Source organism: Acipenser ruthenus, chromosome 9 (genome assembly GCF_902713425.1).
Source record: "Acipenser ruthenus chromosome 9, fAciRut3.2 maternal haplotype, whole genome shotgun sequence".
Lineage (NCBI taxonomy): Eukaryota > Metazoa > Chordata > Actinopteri > Acipenseriformes > Acipenseridae > Acipenser > Acipenser ruthenus.
Window position 1 is genome coordinate 50153413 of NC_081197.1, and position 16778 is coordinate 50170190.

The 16778-nt window shown below is 36.7% G+C and overlaps 1 pseudogene; it reads left to right on the top strand.

Annotated features, from left to right (window-relative positions):
- Positions 1 to 1812: 1812 nt before the first annotated feature.
- Positions 1813 to 15445, top strand: LOC117405774 (pituitary-specific positive transcription factor 1-like; annotated as a pseudogene).
- Positions 15446 to 16778: the final 1333 nt, after the last annotated feature.

A 16778-nucleotide genomic window follows, 5' to 3' on the forward strand; every position in this document is an offset into this window, starting at 1 on the left:
GGCTTTCAGTAGACTTGCAATATAATTTTGTAGTTTCTTTGATTACATGATATTAAATAAAATATCTTAAATGATGTTATTTATTTTTTCTAAGCTGGAAAAAACAAATCCAGATATCAGTTACTTTCATACACATGTATATGGCTAATATTTTTTATATCAGACTCCTTGCTACGTTGTAACAAACTCAACTCTAGAGGTCAATCAAAATAATTGTAATTACCTGATCACAATTATATTCCCACCCGCAATAAGCCATATATTAAAGGTAGGTCAGCTGAGTGCCAGATCCAAGAAACACAGAGTAAGACAGTAATCCTTACAATAAATATGCATTGAGGCAATGAAAACAAACCACAAAGTAAGAATAGAAATACTGGATTACAATAAAACTGGTAGAGCAATAAGATAAGTGAAAAAATAAATAAATAAATCATCCCACAATTACAGAACAATAAATCTAATCAATTGGCCCAAAAAATAGAGACGGTCCAATTTGAGTCCTTGATCGCCAAATGGGATCCCAAAAAATACAAATAAACAAAAACCAAAATGTGCAAAAAAATGGCTTGAACTGTCCACACACAGGACATAATAAAAAAAAATAAAACAATAAACTGGAGCATCTGTCCTGAGACGTTAACTGAACCCCAATGAAACAAACAAACAAAAAGTTTTGAACCAGAACAAAGGTATATAACCAATCCAGGTGATTAAGGAAAAAAACACAAAAAGAAAATATATAAAGTTGAAGTGGGCGTGGTGAGGTCCATGGAGGGTTCGGGCTGCGAGGGAAGCGGACGTTTGGGAGAGGGGTCTCTTGGGACTCCCCGGAGCCAGAGACTGATTCCTTCTTTTTGGCTTATCTGCCATTTTGGACAGTAACCTTTCCTTTTTTTTTAGAGAACACCAACAGGAGGGGACTGCCTTGTGTGATTTTTATTTTTTGTGGCTTTCCCTATGTTCCAGGCGATGTGGAGCAGCAGGCAACCTCAGGCGATGCGGAGCAACAGGCAGCCCCAGGCGATGGCAAACAGGGGACTTTTTTGACCTGAAAAAAGAAACAAGGACCAGGGGTCACAAATAGAGATTAGATGAAGGGGCATTCAGAACAGAAAATAGGAGGCACTGTTTTACCCAGAGAATTGTCTGGAACCAATTCCCCAGTAATGCTGTTGAAGCTGACACCCTGGGATCCTTCAAGAAGCTGCTTGATGAGAATCTTGGCTCAATAAGCTGCTAACAATCAAACGAGCAAGATGATCCAAATGGCCTCCTCTTGTTTGTAAACTTTCTTAAGTCTCACCTATGTTTGCAAACTACAGTAAAACACCCTTCAGTGCAATCCACCCTTCGTTGTTTTTTACTGATGTTGAAACAATTCCTTCAGTCTGGACTATTGCATTGCCTGGTTACCGGTCTACCTTTACTGTCTTCTATAGCTGCCTCACAACACTGCAGACAGAACTGTGACCCACATAGAACATTTCATCCTAGAACTAAGCTTGACTCCAGAGGTCCAGAAACCAATTAACTTTCAGCTTCAAAAAAGGTCTTTTTTACTGTTGAGGCAAAAAACAAAGTTTGTATTTTCCTAAAATGTTTTTTGCACTGCTAAAACATTAATAGAATTAGGCTCATAGTATCATTGTTGTTAATGTCTCTCTTTCATCAATGCTGCATCTTATATGTGGAAGATACATTAGTATCTCAGTTTTAACAGTAAACTGAATATCTATCTTTTCTCATTACCTTTTAGCGCATAAACTTGTTCTGCACAGTTGTTATTTTTGTCGTTACCACCAGGGGGAGATGTGTTCAGGAGAACAGTGTGATCCCATTGAAACCCAGCATTTGAAGAAAGGGCTCCTGAAAGGTAAAAAGAGCGGAGATTGCAGCTGGTGTTTCACTAACTGCTGTACTATGTTCCCCCATAAGAGGGTAGCAAAGTGACAGATTCTTCTTTTTTTTAAAGGATGAAAAACATACATGTAGAAATGTATAAAGTAGTTATCCATTGAATGACTCCTGAGACATTTCAACATTCAACATATTTAACAGCAATATACAAAAAATGGTGTGGGTTTAATTGTGTACTGCTGGTAAGAAGATTTGGACAACCTTGGTATATTTTTAGTAGCATGCTGAGAAAAGTTGATTTAGAAATATAGTAGGATGTCACGGATTAAGCCACAGTGTAACAAAGCGGACACAAGCCTTTGACAAGTAAGGTCAAACAGGTTTAAAGTCATGCTTTAACATTTAGTAAAGGGGCAGGGTCACTATGTAAGTGATAATCTGGTAGCCCTGGTAGTCAACTATAATGTGGTTGAAAAGTCACATTTTGACCAGTTAACGGACATGTCAGGGGGAATGTTGTGTGTGTCATGGAGCATTGAAGCATGTCAGTAGCAGAAGTAGATTGAAGAAGATGGTAAGGATGGCACATTGCTAATGTGGGTATCCCAAGGATAAAAACAGGGGTCACCTATGAAACAAGGTGCTGACTGCAGCACTCTGTTCCCCAAGTCTACTTCTTCTGTCTGCGCCAGGCTTCTTTGCTGTGAGGCAGATACTTGATACAGAAGAACAGCAATGGTAAATGCCATACGCTGCTCTTTTTTGCTTAGTGAGTTTGATGGCAGTTGCTCGCCTTTCTTTCCAGTCCCCTCTGGCTTGTCTCTGCTGCAGTCGTCGAAGCGCTCCCACATGCACCTGTCCTCCTCAGCGCTGGGGAACACCTCTGCAGGGCTGCACTACTCCGTCCCGCCCTGTCACTATGGAAACCACTTGTCATCTACGGCATGATGACAGGTGAGCGACGGGACGGACACTGAGCGCTGACATGTTAGGAGTACAGGGTTCTAATAATACGATTTCATTATTTGTAAATGAAGCTTAAAAAATAATTGTCAATCATTCATGTATCATTAATATGGATTGATTGATTGATTAGTTAACCGGCTTCACCCTAGATTGTGTTGTGTATTTATATTTTGTTTTCTCTTGGTTAGTTTCTCACTTCTCCGGTTAGGTGTAGCTGAAGAAGGTTACCGGTGTTAGGTGCATAATAAATATCTAAACATTTTTAAAATAGCGTGTTGTCGAAAAACTGCAAACAACAAAAATCATAACAAAAAAAAAAATGCTGAAATAATTCAAAGTTTTTATATCAAACCATGACTCAACCATCACATGTTTTTTTTTTTTTAATTTTTGTGAGCTTCTTGTATAATGTATATTACGTTATCTAAACAGACATTCACCTTCAACAAATAGCAGCAGTAGCAAAATACATTTCAAAATTCTGTTATAGTTCTAGTTTATGTTGGGTTTCAACATTTTGTTTTTAAAGTGAGCACATTCATATTGTATTGATCCTCTTAATGTAAGTATGATGGGTAATTGTGCCTTCTGATAACCCAGGTATTAAATCCACAGCGCAAGATGTGTTATCTGCCAGCATTTCTCAGACAAGAATCCTGCAGACCTGCAGCATGCCTCACCCCAGCGTAGTCAATGGAGCAAATACTCTGCAAGGTATGTGTTTAAATACATCTTTCATTCAGCAGGTGTCACATAATAGGACTAAACCTGGACATGACTCGGAAACCTATGGAAACCCAAACAAGCTACAAGCTTGACCAAAGGACCAGGAAGTAATCGTTCTCGTTTCTATGACTATGTGAAAGCAAGGCCTATAAAACAGAGATTTCTTAGCCTAGTGTGTTACCAGGTATCATGTTTTAAAAAAAAACTGGGTGATATCTAAAACACATGAACCAATGTACTGAATGGATGTACAGCTATGGCCAAAGGTTTTGCAGAACCCTATAGAATAACTAATTTTGCTTTATAAAGTCAAATTATGTTACGATAACATATTGAATTACATACCGCGTTGTAGTTTTCCATAAAACTGACAAAAATTGAATAATGTGACATTTCGAAATGTAACATGCAATACTGTACTACTATTATGGCTTCCGATAGTCTTTTGCAATATCATTTTGTAGTTTCTTTGATCACGTGATTTTAAATAAAATTATGTTAATTTAGTTGTTTTCTTTTAAAATGATGTCTCAATCCTAAAAATGTAGGTGATGCAAAATATTTGGCCATAACTGTACATGGTATGAAAAATGTGTGGAGTCACTTTAATTCTGTGCTCTTTTTTAGGCATTATAGGCTTCTAGATTTATACATCGAAAAGCCCAAAGGCATTCAAGGCATTGTGAAAACAACAATATACTGTAGCTAGTTGACTAGTAATAATGGATAGAAACTAATTTATTCTCAAACAAAAGCACCTTGTCCACTAGAGGGAGCTGTCATCACTAATGAGGAGTTCCAAGGAGATTTATAACTTTGTATTCAACACATGTTAATGGTGTTAAATGGTAGGGTCTATCAATGAAACAAAAATACAGAATGTGGCCTTTAAGTCAACATTCTAGGTTGTGCATTGATGCAATTAAACTAATTATAGGTCAATTACAGATCTAAGTGAAGACCGCACTTGACGCAATCACAGAACGCCATGCTTCTCTGATGAAGTGGAAGTTCTTTTTCTTATGGAATGACTCAAAAGTACTGTATTTGAGACAGTAATATTCTGTAGATGTCTGAAAGTTGCTTGAGTGACGCACAAATCCACTTTTCCCTGTCTGACTCTACAAGAAGTCTGAGCTAAAGAGCTATAATGTGTCCTACTGTTTAAATGCAAAGAAATAACCCTCAGTCTGCCTTTCACAGTTAGACACGAGGAGGAATCCTGTGGCACTAATGTTATCTAATGTCCACATACTCCTGGATAAAAAAGTATGGCATATTACTATTCAGTAGAAAACACATCTTGTTATGAGTAACTTCTCATTATGAAACGAATTATCATGTATTATCATGCTCTTCTAAACTTTTTTGCTTGTGAACCTTTTCAGTACAGTAAACAGGTTTATGGGACTACAAAACAGTCCCATAAGACCATGGCCTCAGCACTGCCTCAGTTTGTTTTATTGAAACAAACCGAAAACTAAGAAGAACAAACTAAAAGGACTCCATATCCAATCCAAAAACTCAGATTGCAACCGTTACGTAGCGCTTTGGAATTGACATTGAGACATTGTGATTGAACAAGGTTTTTACAATATAAAATAACCAGGTCACTGACAACAGTAACTCCATATACATGACTTTTTCTCTAAGTGTGTACTCTGGTTAATCAGATTCAAATTCAGATTGTAAAGTATCTTTCCAATTATCAGACCCTCTAGTTTACACCGGAGTAACGAGGCACAAAAGTCACATATTGCAATCAGGCCTTATATTTACTGGCACAAAAGTGCTAGCTAGTGGATTTCAACAAGTAGGGCATGTTTGAATTACATGCGAAATGGGTTTGCATACCTTTCCCCTGAATGTGTACAAGCACCATATATATATATATATATATATATATATATATATATATATATATATACACATACAGTACTGTGCAAAAGTTTTAGGCAGGTGTGAAAAAATGCTGTAAAGTAAGAATGCTTTCAAAAATAGACATGTTAATAGATTATATTTATCAATCAACTAAATGCAAAGTGAGTGAACAGAAGAAAAATCTAAATCAAATCAATATTTGGTGTGACCACCCTTTGCCTTCAAAACATCTATTTTTGAAAGCATTCTTACTTTACAGCATTTTTTCACACCTGCCTAAAACTTTTGCACAGTACTGTATATAGATAGATAGATAGATATTTACATGCCAGAATATTGTGCTGAGAGGGGTCAAGCAATTTTCTTTTATTAACTAATATAAATATACTGTAGAGTCCTTAGGAGATTGCCTGCACAGATCTGCATACATTTTAAAGCAGAAAATCGAAAATGACAGTATAATTCATAAAGACTTTGCTGTCTGCAGTCACTAGCTGACATAAAGCAGTGATCTGGTGTAGCCTCACTAAGATATTGTTATTATAGCAGCCTGACCGATTCCAGCAGGTCACCCTCTTTACAGTGTGTACAGTAGGAATACTAAAATACATTTCTAGTTGAAACATTTGTCAAAGCTTTTTGAATCCTTGGGCCTTGTTTTGTAAAGTTTCATCTCATATTTTTTTAATATCATAAAGTCTGTTTAGAAAAAAAAAAAGAAAAACTGGGTAAACTTTGTGTTAAACTCAAACCAATTCATAGTGAGCTTTCCCCACTGGTACATGCCATTACAGTGCTTACCATGGTTTCCTGTGCTTCACAGTGTTTTCACTGTTCTTTTCCTGTACTTTACTACCTTTTTTTTTTTGTTTTTACCATATTTTACTATATACACTTTTATAAGGGTTTGCTCAAATGCTTAATAACCCTGCAAATAAGTTATCAGTTAACGTGGTGAAAGAGTCCTTTTTTAAATATTTTTATTTCTTGAATCATGAAAGTAATGCATAACGCCCTGCTGCTGCAAGTTCTTTATTTGTGGCAGAGCATGTCGATTCAGTTTCAGTGGACTGAACCAAGTGCTGGGAAGAATATAGTAAACAGATCAAATCTCCCACAGTCAATAAAAATGACTTCAAAAAAGTTGAAGGAGCACACACGTGTAAGGTTGGGAAAAGTGAAACAACAGTTACAGTATTTGCCCACCAGATGGCATGGTGGGCAAAAAATTGATCATTCTGGTAAAAAGAAAAACTACAGTTGCACCTTTTGGCTGCCAGGTGGCAATGTGTACTCAATTTTAAAAAATCCCAAATTTAGAATTGTAAAGCATGTGGAGTAGCAGGAGGATGAGGGCTTATACAATATCCTTTATTTGTGCTGTTGGATCTTCATCATTAATCATTTCCACTCCATTATTTGAACGAGAGGAGGGCATTCAGCCCATCAGTGCTTGTCCGGTTTCTAGTAACTCATTGATCTTAAAACTTTGTTAAGTCAGGTCTTAAAGGATGCCAATCATTCAGCACCTGTTCCACTGCATTCAGCATTCCACACCCTGTGTAAAGATGTGTATCTTTGTGTATCCTCCTAGTAGTAGTAGTAATAGTAGTCGTAGTAGTAGTATTGGGGATGCTGTCTGTTTCGCTCCACTGCTGTCCTTGTATCTCACAGGTGGTCTGACCCCATGCCTCTACAAGTTTCCTGAGCACACCCTGAGCACCAGCTCCTGTGCACTGGGTCACAGCTCCACCCCGCTGCACCAGTCCCTGCTGGCAGAGGACTCCTGCCTCAGTGACTTTAAGCAGGAGCTCCAGAAGAAGAGTCGATCTACGGACGAGCCTGTTGATATGGATTCACCTGAAATCAGGGAGCTGGAAAAATGTGCCAACGATTTAAAGATGAGATGAATCAAACTGGGTATGTTGCATTAATTATAAATGCAGATCATTTATACAGAGTAAATGTGCTTGAAACTAAGGGGCTGATTTGATCATTCTGTTCTCTGCTAGGATAAACCACAGTTGGGTTTTTAGAGCATTTTACAGCACTAGGGAATAACCTTGGATTACACCTATGCTTGGTTATTCCAAAATTATCCCTAAAAAAAGAATTCAGGGGATTCCTTGGTACTGTAAAATGCTCAGAACATTCCAGCAGTGGCTTATCTCAATGGAGTATAGCATGATCAAAATCAGCTCCTAAATCAAAAAGCATTTTGGACAAAACATTTGTCTACTTGGGTTTCTTAAAGTTTGAACAAAGTTTATATATGGGAATATCATCCAGAACTTCACAACATGTATTCAAACCTAAACAGTTTATAAGAGTCCTCTGGAGAACCGGTTCAGTATACCAGTAATATTTAGTTTGGAAAATGCAAAACTCTAGGTAAGAAATCTGTTTCCTTTTAACATTTTATAAGAACCAGAGCATGAAATGTATTTTCATGAAGGTAATTCTGTTAAGAAGGAGAAGGTGTCTCAAATTACACCACAGTAAGTACCCCATCACTACCTTAAGATAAGAACCTTTTGGTTTCCTGGCAATTGATTAAAACTGAACACAGGAAATTAAACTAACTGAATAATGTGCCCCATAGCAAGGGTGCCACTATGTGCTGTGTTAAAATACCATTAAAGGTGAAAAAAAATAAAAAATCATGATGTTTATACTGTATGTGTATGTATGTATGTGTATATATATATATATATATATATGTGTGTGTGTTTTGCCCAGACTCAGTAAATGCCACCTCCTGCCAGAGAACCTTTAGTATTTAACCCTTTCCTCCCTCCTCAGGCTACACTCAAACCAACGTTGGAGAGGCCCTGGCGGCACTGCACGGTTCAGAGTTCAGCCAAACCACAATCTGCCACTTCGAGAACCTCCAGCTGAGTTTCAAAAACGCCTGCAAGCTGAAGTCAATCCTTGCAAAGTGGCTGGGGGAGGCAGAACAAGCCGGAGGTGGGAATCTCAGGGAAACTGGAGGGTACTGAATAGCCACAGTCTGGTTGTTAACTTACCCCACAGTTTAAGCTGCATTAAATACATGCATTGATATGAGATTAAATACAGTGTAATGCAGTTAGGCTTTAGCTGAAGTGCATCATAACAAAAAATTCAGTTAAGGTGAGCTGCACTTTTAATGTCTCTGGAACTGCCACTATAAAATGACAGTTTACCATTGCCTGCTAGATAATTTACCTTGTCAAGTAGAAATTAAAAGACATGGGGGTCTATTCAATTAACCTAAGCAGTGGTGGTACCACCACCATTTAAACATTACTTACTTTTAAAGACTGAAGAGACTCACACACACAGATGTCAGCTGTCACAAATTCCCTTTCTTTTACTGATATAAACATTGTCTGCCGTTTACATCAGTTAACTAGACTCCTTGATCTCTTACCTAGCAGATACAATTGTAAGAAGAGATTTTTTAAATCATTTTTTGGCATTTCGTTTTTTATTTGTACTACATCGCATTTGGCAGCTTGTAACGAAACCACTGTAACAGTGAGAATTATGCCACTGAATAATATCCGTTAAGTCTGAACCTGACTTTCTGGGACTGTGCAAGAGATTTACAGTGTCTGTTAAATAATTGTGTTACAGCTATCTGTTCCACTGCAATTCAGGTAAGCCGGTTATGTCTCCTGTGTAGATTAGTTGCAGTAAAGTTATTTCCTAAAATCTGTCTTTGTCCTACAAATGGACCTCATATAATTCAGTATTAAATCTCAGTTAGACTCTCCTGAGGAAACAGCTTCCATATTCTTAAACTATATACAGTATACTGTGTGTGTATATATATATATATATATATATATATATATATATATATATATATATATTGTTGAGCTGTACTGTATTTCTTAATGTCACACCTTATCTGTAGTCCCTAGGCAGTACATTTGATAGCACCAGCAATCTTCATATCCCTCCGGGCTTAAAGCTTAGATTCACTGTTCCCCAGCACTGTGAGCTGTTCTTTGAGATGCCCTCCAAATTTCCCGGCTCAGGGTTTCTAAGTGTTCACTCTACACACCGATCTACACACCGATGTACCCCTCTCATCTCATTCTACACACCGATGTACCCCTCTCATCTCACTCTGCACACCAATCAACCCCTGTCATCTCACTCTGCACACCAATCAACCCCTCTCATCTCACTCTGCACACCAATCAACCCCTCTCATCTCACTCTACACACCAATCTACCTGTCTCATCTCACTCTCCACACCGATCTACCCCTCTCATCTCACTCTACACACCGATCTACCCCTCTGATCTCACTCTACACACCGATCTACCCCTCTGATCTCACTACACACCGATCTATCCCTCTCATCTCACTCTACACACCAATCTACCCCTCTCATCTCACTCTACACACCGATCTACCCCTCTGATCTCACTCTACACACTGATCTATCCCTCTCATCTCACTCTACACACCAATCTACCCCTCTCATCTCACTCTACACACTGATTTACAGCAGCATGGATCCAGCACTGCATCACCAGCTATATCCTCCCACTGGACTGATGCATTCTGCAAATCTATTATTATTATACTGCTTTTTTATTCATTTATTGTAATTCTACCATAGTTGCTTTATTTATTGTATTTGTCACTTACTGCATAGTAACACTGTAAGTCACCTTGGATAAAGACTTCTGCTGTAGGAATACATAATAATAATAATAATAATAATAATAATAATAATAATAATAATAATAATAATAATAATTTGGAAATCCATCGAGAATTTTCCACAGATGTTATCACAAGATAGATTCTGTGTTTTTTCATCTGTGATTCTGGGCTGAGATGATTGAAAAGCCTTTTCTAGTAAGCTGCAAGGTTATTTTCTGAAGCAGTTTTGCCTGAGACTGGATTCTCATTGCCTGCAATTTTAGTACGCTGCAAATGGCTAGAAATATTTAGGCCTTTGTGGCACAGTGTGAGATTGACAGTTGGCAAGTCACCTTCCAATTCATTAATTCACAGGTCAATCGTGGAGCAATCGATTTACCCGAAGCCTGTCCAGCCTTTCATATGGATGAATTGACAAATTAATTTATGAACTGCTGCACAAATTGATGAATTAATTGATGAATTGCCTAATTCATTTCTGAATTAATGGACAAATGAATTTATGAATTCCCGAATTAATTTATGAATTTATGGATGAATTGACAAATTAATTTATGAATTGATGGATGAATTGATTAATTAATTGATGAATAGTTTTGGCAAAAATGGTGCTCCATAGGTGTGCAAAGTTTTTGGAGGGTCAGCAATTGCACCCGCTTAGTATTCCAGATCCCCGCCCAATTCTATGCCCTTTTCTTTATTTGAATACATTTCAATACCATTTAAATTGATTAATGATGGCAAAGTGCTAATTTGATAGCGGGTGCAGAACGCCAGGTAAAAATCATTCTTTACATACGCCATGTTTTTAATGACCACTAAAGTCCCACTTTCAGCCAGCTAAACATGGTGTTTGGCAGCAATATCTGTGTTTTGCAGCGGCAAATCACTGCACGTATCCTTACATTGGCCCCTTAGACTTCTGAACGCACATCTGATTTAAAACAGTTAATAAGTTGTACTTATGCTTTATTTAATTGAATGTGATGAATAATCACAAACCTGTGCTCTGTGGTACCCTTGTATTTGGTTTCTCTGCTGTGAGCTGGGTGAGGGTCCTCTGGATCATACAGATCTGATGGGAAAGGTTACTCTGTCGGGTCATTCCTTTACCTCCCAACTCGACAGGACGTCTCCTTTTCTAATCCCTTATCAAGCTCTAGTCCTGCGTCCTGGCACTTGATATTACTGAAAAACTGAGGTGCTCTGATAGAATATCGATTGATCTGTCAAAATCATTCAGATGTGTGTTATCAATAACAGGACGGGATATTACATAGTGAACTAATTTAGATAGGAGCACTCTCACTAGGGAGGTTAAAAATGCAGTTAGTTTCAATTACAACTCAACCATACTCTATTTACAAATTACATGTGCTACAGTACATACAATGAATGTAATACAATAGACTCTAATGGCTCAACTGATCAATTTCATATTTTAATCCTGGTTGGGGGCCTCTCTTAACCCTTTTTGTGTGTTTAACTTCCTAATCCTGAAGATGCTTATTTATAGCATGCCTATTTGGCTCACAAGATGGTTTAGCCCAAAAGACTAAACCATAAAATAACCAACAAACAAACACCACCGATTGCATTTTAAAATTAAATATGATCACTGAATACTGCAGTTTTAAGACATATTTGCTTTTCAAGTGTAACTCAACAGTTAACATTTCCTTCTGTCAACAGCCCTGTTTAATGAAAAGGTTGGAATGAATGAAATGAAAAGGAAGCACAGAACCACCATAAGGTAATTAACTACAATTTAGCAACCAGTATTACAGCACCTCATAATAACCTTACCGCAGAGCATGTACATTGTACCTGAAAAAACAAAGAAACTTTTTATGTGTAACAGCAGTTCCTATGTACAGTCTTAGTTTTTGAGATTTACATTAAGTTAGGGTGTCTCTTACCATAACAGAAATCCTTTTGCACAGTTTGAGCAGACAGACCTCTCACCTAAACTGCATAAGATGACATCTCTTGTAACAATATGACCCACCTTACACAGGACATGTTAACACAGTAGAAATCTTGCAGGATGCACAGTATCCAACGTCCTGTGCGTGTTGCTCTTCCAGTCTTATTGCCAAGGATGCTCTGGAGAGGCACTTCAGAGAGAAGAGCAAGCCCTCCTCTCAGGAGATCGTACGCATGGCCGAGGGGCTGCACCTGGAGAAGGAGGTGGTCAGGGTGTGGTTCTGCAACCACCGGCAGCGCGAGAAGCGGGTCAAGACCAGCTTGCACCAGAACACTTTCCTGTCCCTCAGCAAGGACCAAGCCTGCTGCCTATAAGGAGGCCAGCCCTTCATGATCTGAACACCAGCAACAAGAGGTGGTAGAAGCCATTTTTACATTGCTTCATATTGCCGTGACAAGCTGCAATCTAGGCTAATTGGGATATTAAAGATAGTAAAGGCATATGGGCATTAGTGGAGTGGGCTGAAGGAGGTTCAGTTCTAGTGCCCCACCCGTTCAAAGATTTAAAAAAATCAATGACAAATCATTAATAAAAGTAAGTTAACTATAATATATGTTATTTCTGGAAACATTGTAAGGTGATATATCTTTACAAATTAGTACCAGTAATATCACCCATTAACGCCCTTTGTAAGGTCTCCTTTTCTCACAATATGCAACGTCTTCTAGACCGGATTCGTATTGCTGCACGAATTGTTTATTGTCATTTGTGTATTTATTTATTTATTTATTTATTTATTTATTTATTTTGCAAGTAAATTCAACTCGTTATTTGCAGCTGATTTGGTAACTAATAGAAAAAAATACGTGTTAAAGGGAATCTGACTTATTTATTAACATGCTGCCTTAATGTGTGTATTTTGCCAAAGAGATACTGTAAATAAAAGTCTGTTTGAGCTCCAACCAGTTTCTTTGGAGTTGAGTTATTAACATGTTTCATTTGAAGTCTTACTGAACAGGCTGTAGGGTTTAAAACATAATGCATTACTCTTCCTAGTTTTCTGCTTTATTGTACATTTTCCTGCAATATCTTTTTCAGCATAGCCACGATTGTTTTTCTATTTTTATTAACATATCCCTGGTCATAAATCACTTTTGACCAATTATATTGTTTCACTTCTGTTCTGCTTTGGGTCTTCCTGTCAAAATGTCTTCTGAATTCATAACATCGGTGGCTGCAGTCCAACCTGTTCAATCAGAAACATTTCATTTGGTTCCCCGACCGACTTTTCCAAAGTTCAGTATTTTGATTGGTTCATGTGTCCTACCTGCTTGTTCCAGTGTAATGTCAGAAAATGCATCCCTTAGAAAAATGCATCCCTTAGAAAAATGCATCCCTTGGTCATATGAGCATGCGCAATAGGTCTGTCGGTCATTTAGTAATCCTCGCCTCACTCTTTTGTCCCTCCTACTTATTTTTTGCATCCTGTCAGATTATTTAAACTAGCGAGATTCAGTTGAAATAGTTGTACTGCCACAAATAATTATACAGGATTTTTCTTTTTTTAATTGCCCAGATAATTGTACATTATTTATATTCCTGCTGTGTTAAGAAAGCCAGGTTTTTTGATCTCGGGGAAATACAATTACATTTTGAACAGGTAAAAAAAAATAATTCTTCCCCAAATAAAACGAGAAATTATTAAAAAATAAATAAATAACGTCATTTTCTGATGTAATTTTTCTGATGTTATGACCGGCACAGGCTCAGAGGGATGGGAAAGGAGCAGGTTTATGAATATGTATGACAAGCCCTGTGTAATCACACCACTCTACAGACCCCTGTTCAGTTAGATTGAAGATGTGATGTACAGTGGGTGTACCTCCACCCATGGCAATATTTATGTTTGTACTCAAAATGTGTATAAGACACACATAACACTTTATAACCTAGGCGAAATCTGATGGCATTGTTGTGTTGCTTAGCGTGTAGAGTTCTCGCTTAAGGTTACTGGGTCTTATTCCACCCAAATCCACCAAAATATTTGATCTTTTTATTTGTTGCCATTATATGTGGTTTATATAATGCAAATTCATAAATCTGTTCCCACCCCTCTGAAGCTTTGCCGGAGTCAGCAGTTAGGATGGATGAAGTTTGGGAGAGGAGTCGGGAACCAGTGGAATGTTTCTGAAGGAGTCGGGAACCAATGGAATGTTTCTGATTAAACAGGTTGTATTTTATGTTGTGAATTCGGAAGATATTTTGATGGGAAGGCCCGATGCGTAACCAATGTAAAACAAAAATAACTGGTCAAAATTGATTTATGGCCAGGAATATGTTAATAAAAATATCAAAACAATCCTGATTGTGTTGAAAAAGATATTGCAGGAATATGTACACAGCAGAAAGATATGGAAAGTAATGCTTTGTGTTTCAATCCCTACAGCCCGTTCAGTTTTATGGATTTATTATTAAAAAAACTCAAAAAGTAACATGCATTTCCAGTTATTGTTACTTATTTATTCACAATTATATTTACAGTCGAATAGCCAAGAATGTATAATCTAATCACAGTATATATATTGTATTTTTAATGGTCATTCTATTTTTTGTTTTGATTGGATTTATTTTAAAGGAAAAGTTTTTTCAGAATTCCTGGTCAAATCTTGTTGTTTAACTAACTCTAGCATTTAACTCACATCAACAGTATGAAACACAACACAATACATAGATGTACGCACCAATCTGCGTAATGCATTAAAACATTACATTCAGGCATTGATAATGAGATTGTCAGTCGGCTGACACTAGTTGATGGGGGAACTTCACTGTTTCATCTTGTGAAGTGCTTTGACTAATGCCTTCTAAAGTGATATCAATGATCAGAAAAAAAACATTTACTGTTACTGTTGTATGTACAGTGTCATAAAAATGCGGACGTTTTAGTTTTATTGGACAGAAAAAAAAACATTGACAGAAAAAAAAGATTTGGTAACATAAATAGACTTGTTAATGCTTTATGGGTGCAATTCCTGAGGGAAGTAGAGCTACTGTATACTGTACATTTGTTTGTGTCAACAACACATTTGTACAGTAAACCCTGATCGTCAATTGAGGGAATATTTCACTGATGAATATTTCACTGATGAATATTTCACTGATGAATATTTCACTGATGAATATTTGCTCAATGTTACTGTGCATTTATTTAATACTATTTGATATGCCTTACATGTCTGCCTTAATCTTTTCGTTTTTTGTAAAGGAAAATCATTCCACAAATATTCTGACAATCGGGCTTATAACTGCTCTTACCTGTATTATGATATTCTGTAATGTGATATTTTAGAATGTGATAACTTTTAATGTGATATTTTATAATGCAATACTTTGTACTGTGATACTTTGTAACAATTGTAAGTCGCCCTGGATAAGGGCGCCTGCTAAGAAATAAATAAATAAATAAATAAAAATATTATTATTATTAATAATAATAATAATAATAATAATAATAATAATAATAATAAAACCATTATTAATTTGTTCTTGTATCTCTAATATTCATCCTCCTTACGTTGAAGTATGCAGATTTCAGCTGACAACATATCTTGTTTTATAAGGCAAGACTTAGGCATCCAGTTTCAATCAAATCAGCTATAGTTGTCAGAGGATCAAATTGAACTTGACAGCATGTTATTTGAAGCAGCACTGAAATCTATAGACAGTCTGACTCATTTATAACGGGGAGCTCAGTGGAAGACATAACAGAACATATCATGTGCATGTGTTTAGACAAAAAAAAGATCCATATACAGTATATCTTTATATTTTCCAGGGCACATTCCCAGTCAAGCTGTAAAACATCTTTTAGCATCACGGGGATGGTATTATCTGTCTTCAATGACAACACAATGACACAAGGTTGTGATTTCTCACTCTGCAGCTCACATAAATGTGCTGCATTTGTGTTTATTTCCTAGCTGTTTATTATACATATGGATACCCAAGAGTCAGACCCATGGCAGAGACTCAGTCATGGGGGCTTCTTTCTTCCAATTTATGACACCAGCCAGAACCTTTGGTTTGTGAAATACAGGATTGCATCTCACTCTACATAAAGATTTTATTATGATGATATATTCTCTCTGATTCTATTTGACAGTGTTCCCCTACCATACTATATTTATGCCTGGGATTGTCCGTGCACCTTGTCTTGTTTGTTCACTTCACATGTTTCATTTGAACTGATTGGTAGGATTTCATGTAGTGCAATAAGAAGAAACATTTATTTACAATACAATATTCCAATTTGAGATCTTATTACATTTATATAATGAAAAAACTCCATGTAAAGGCATTCCAGTTTATTTTAAATTAATGAAATTATTTAACATCTTCATTTTGTGTTTAATCCTGTAAGATAAAATAAATAAAAGTTTAAATTGTAAAATGTATGTCTGCACCTGTTTATTTAAATAATTTATATGTTTTAACTGTAGTATGCTAATAAATTACAAAAAAATAAATTAAAAAAACACTCCTTCACATGCGTCTCATCTGGAAAAAGTAATGCCTATAGCCTCCTTTGCCTACCATCACAAAACAGCAGAACTGTGAAACATTTACATTTTCCCCAATACATTTGGCTGAGATAATTAATCTTACTCAAGATATGCAATGGGTATTGTATGACAATTATTGTTTTGGAAAAAATTCCTTTAGTTGTTTTTATTTCTATACTGTAGCAGATTT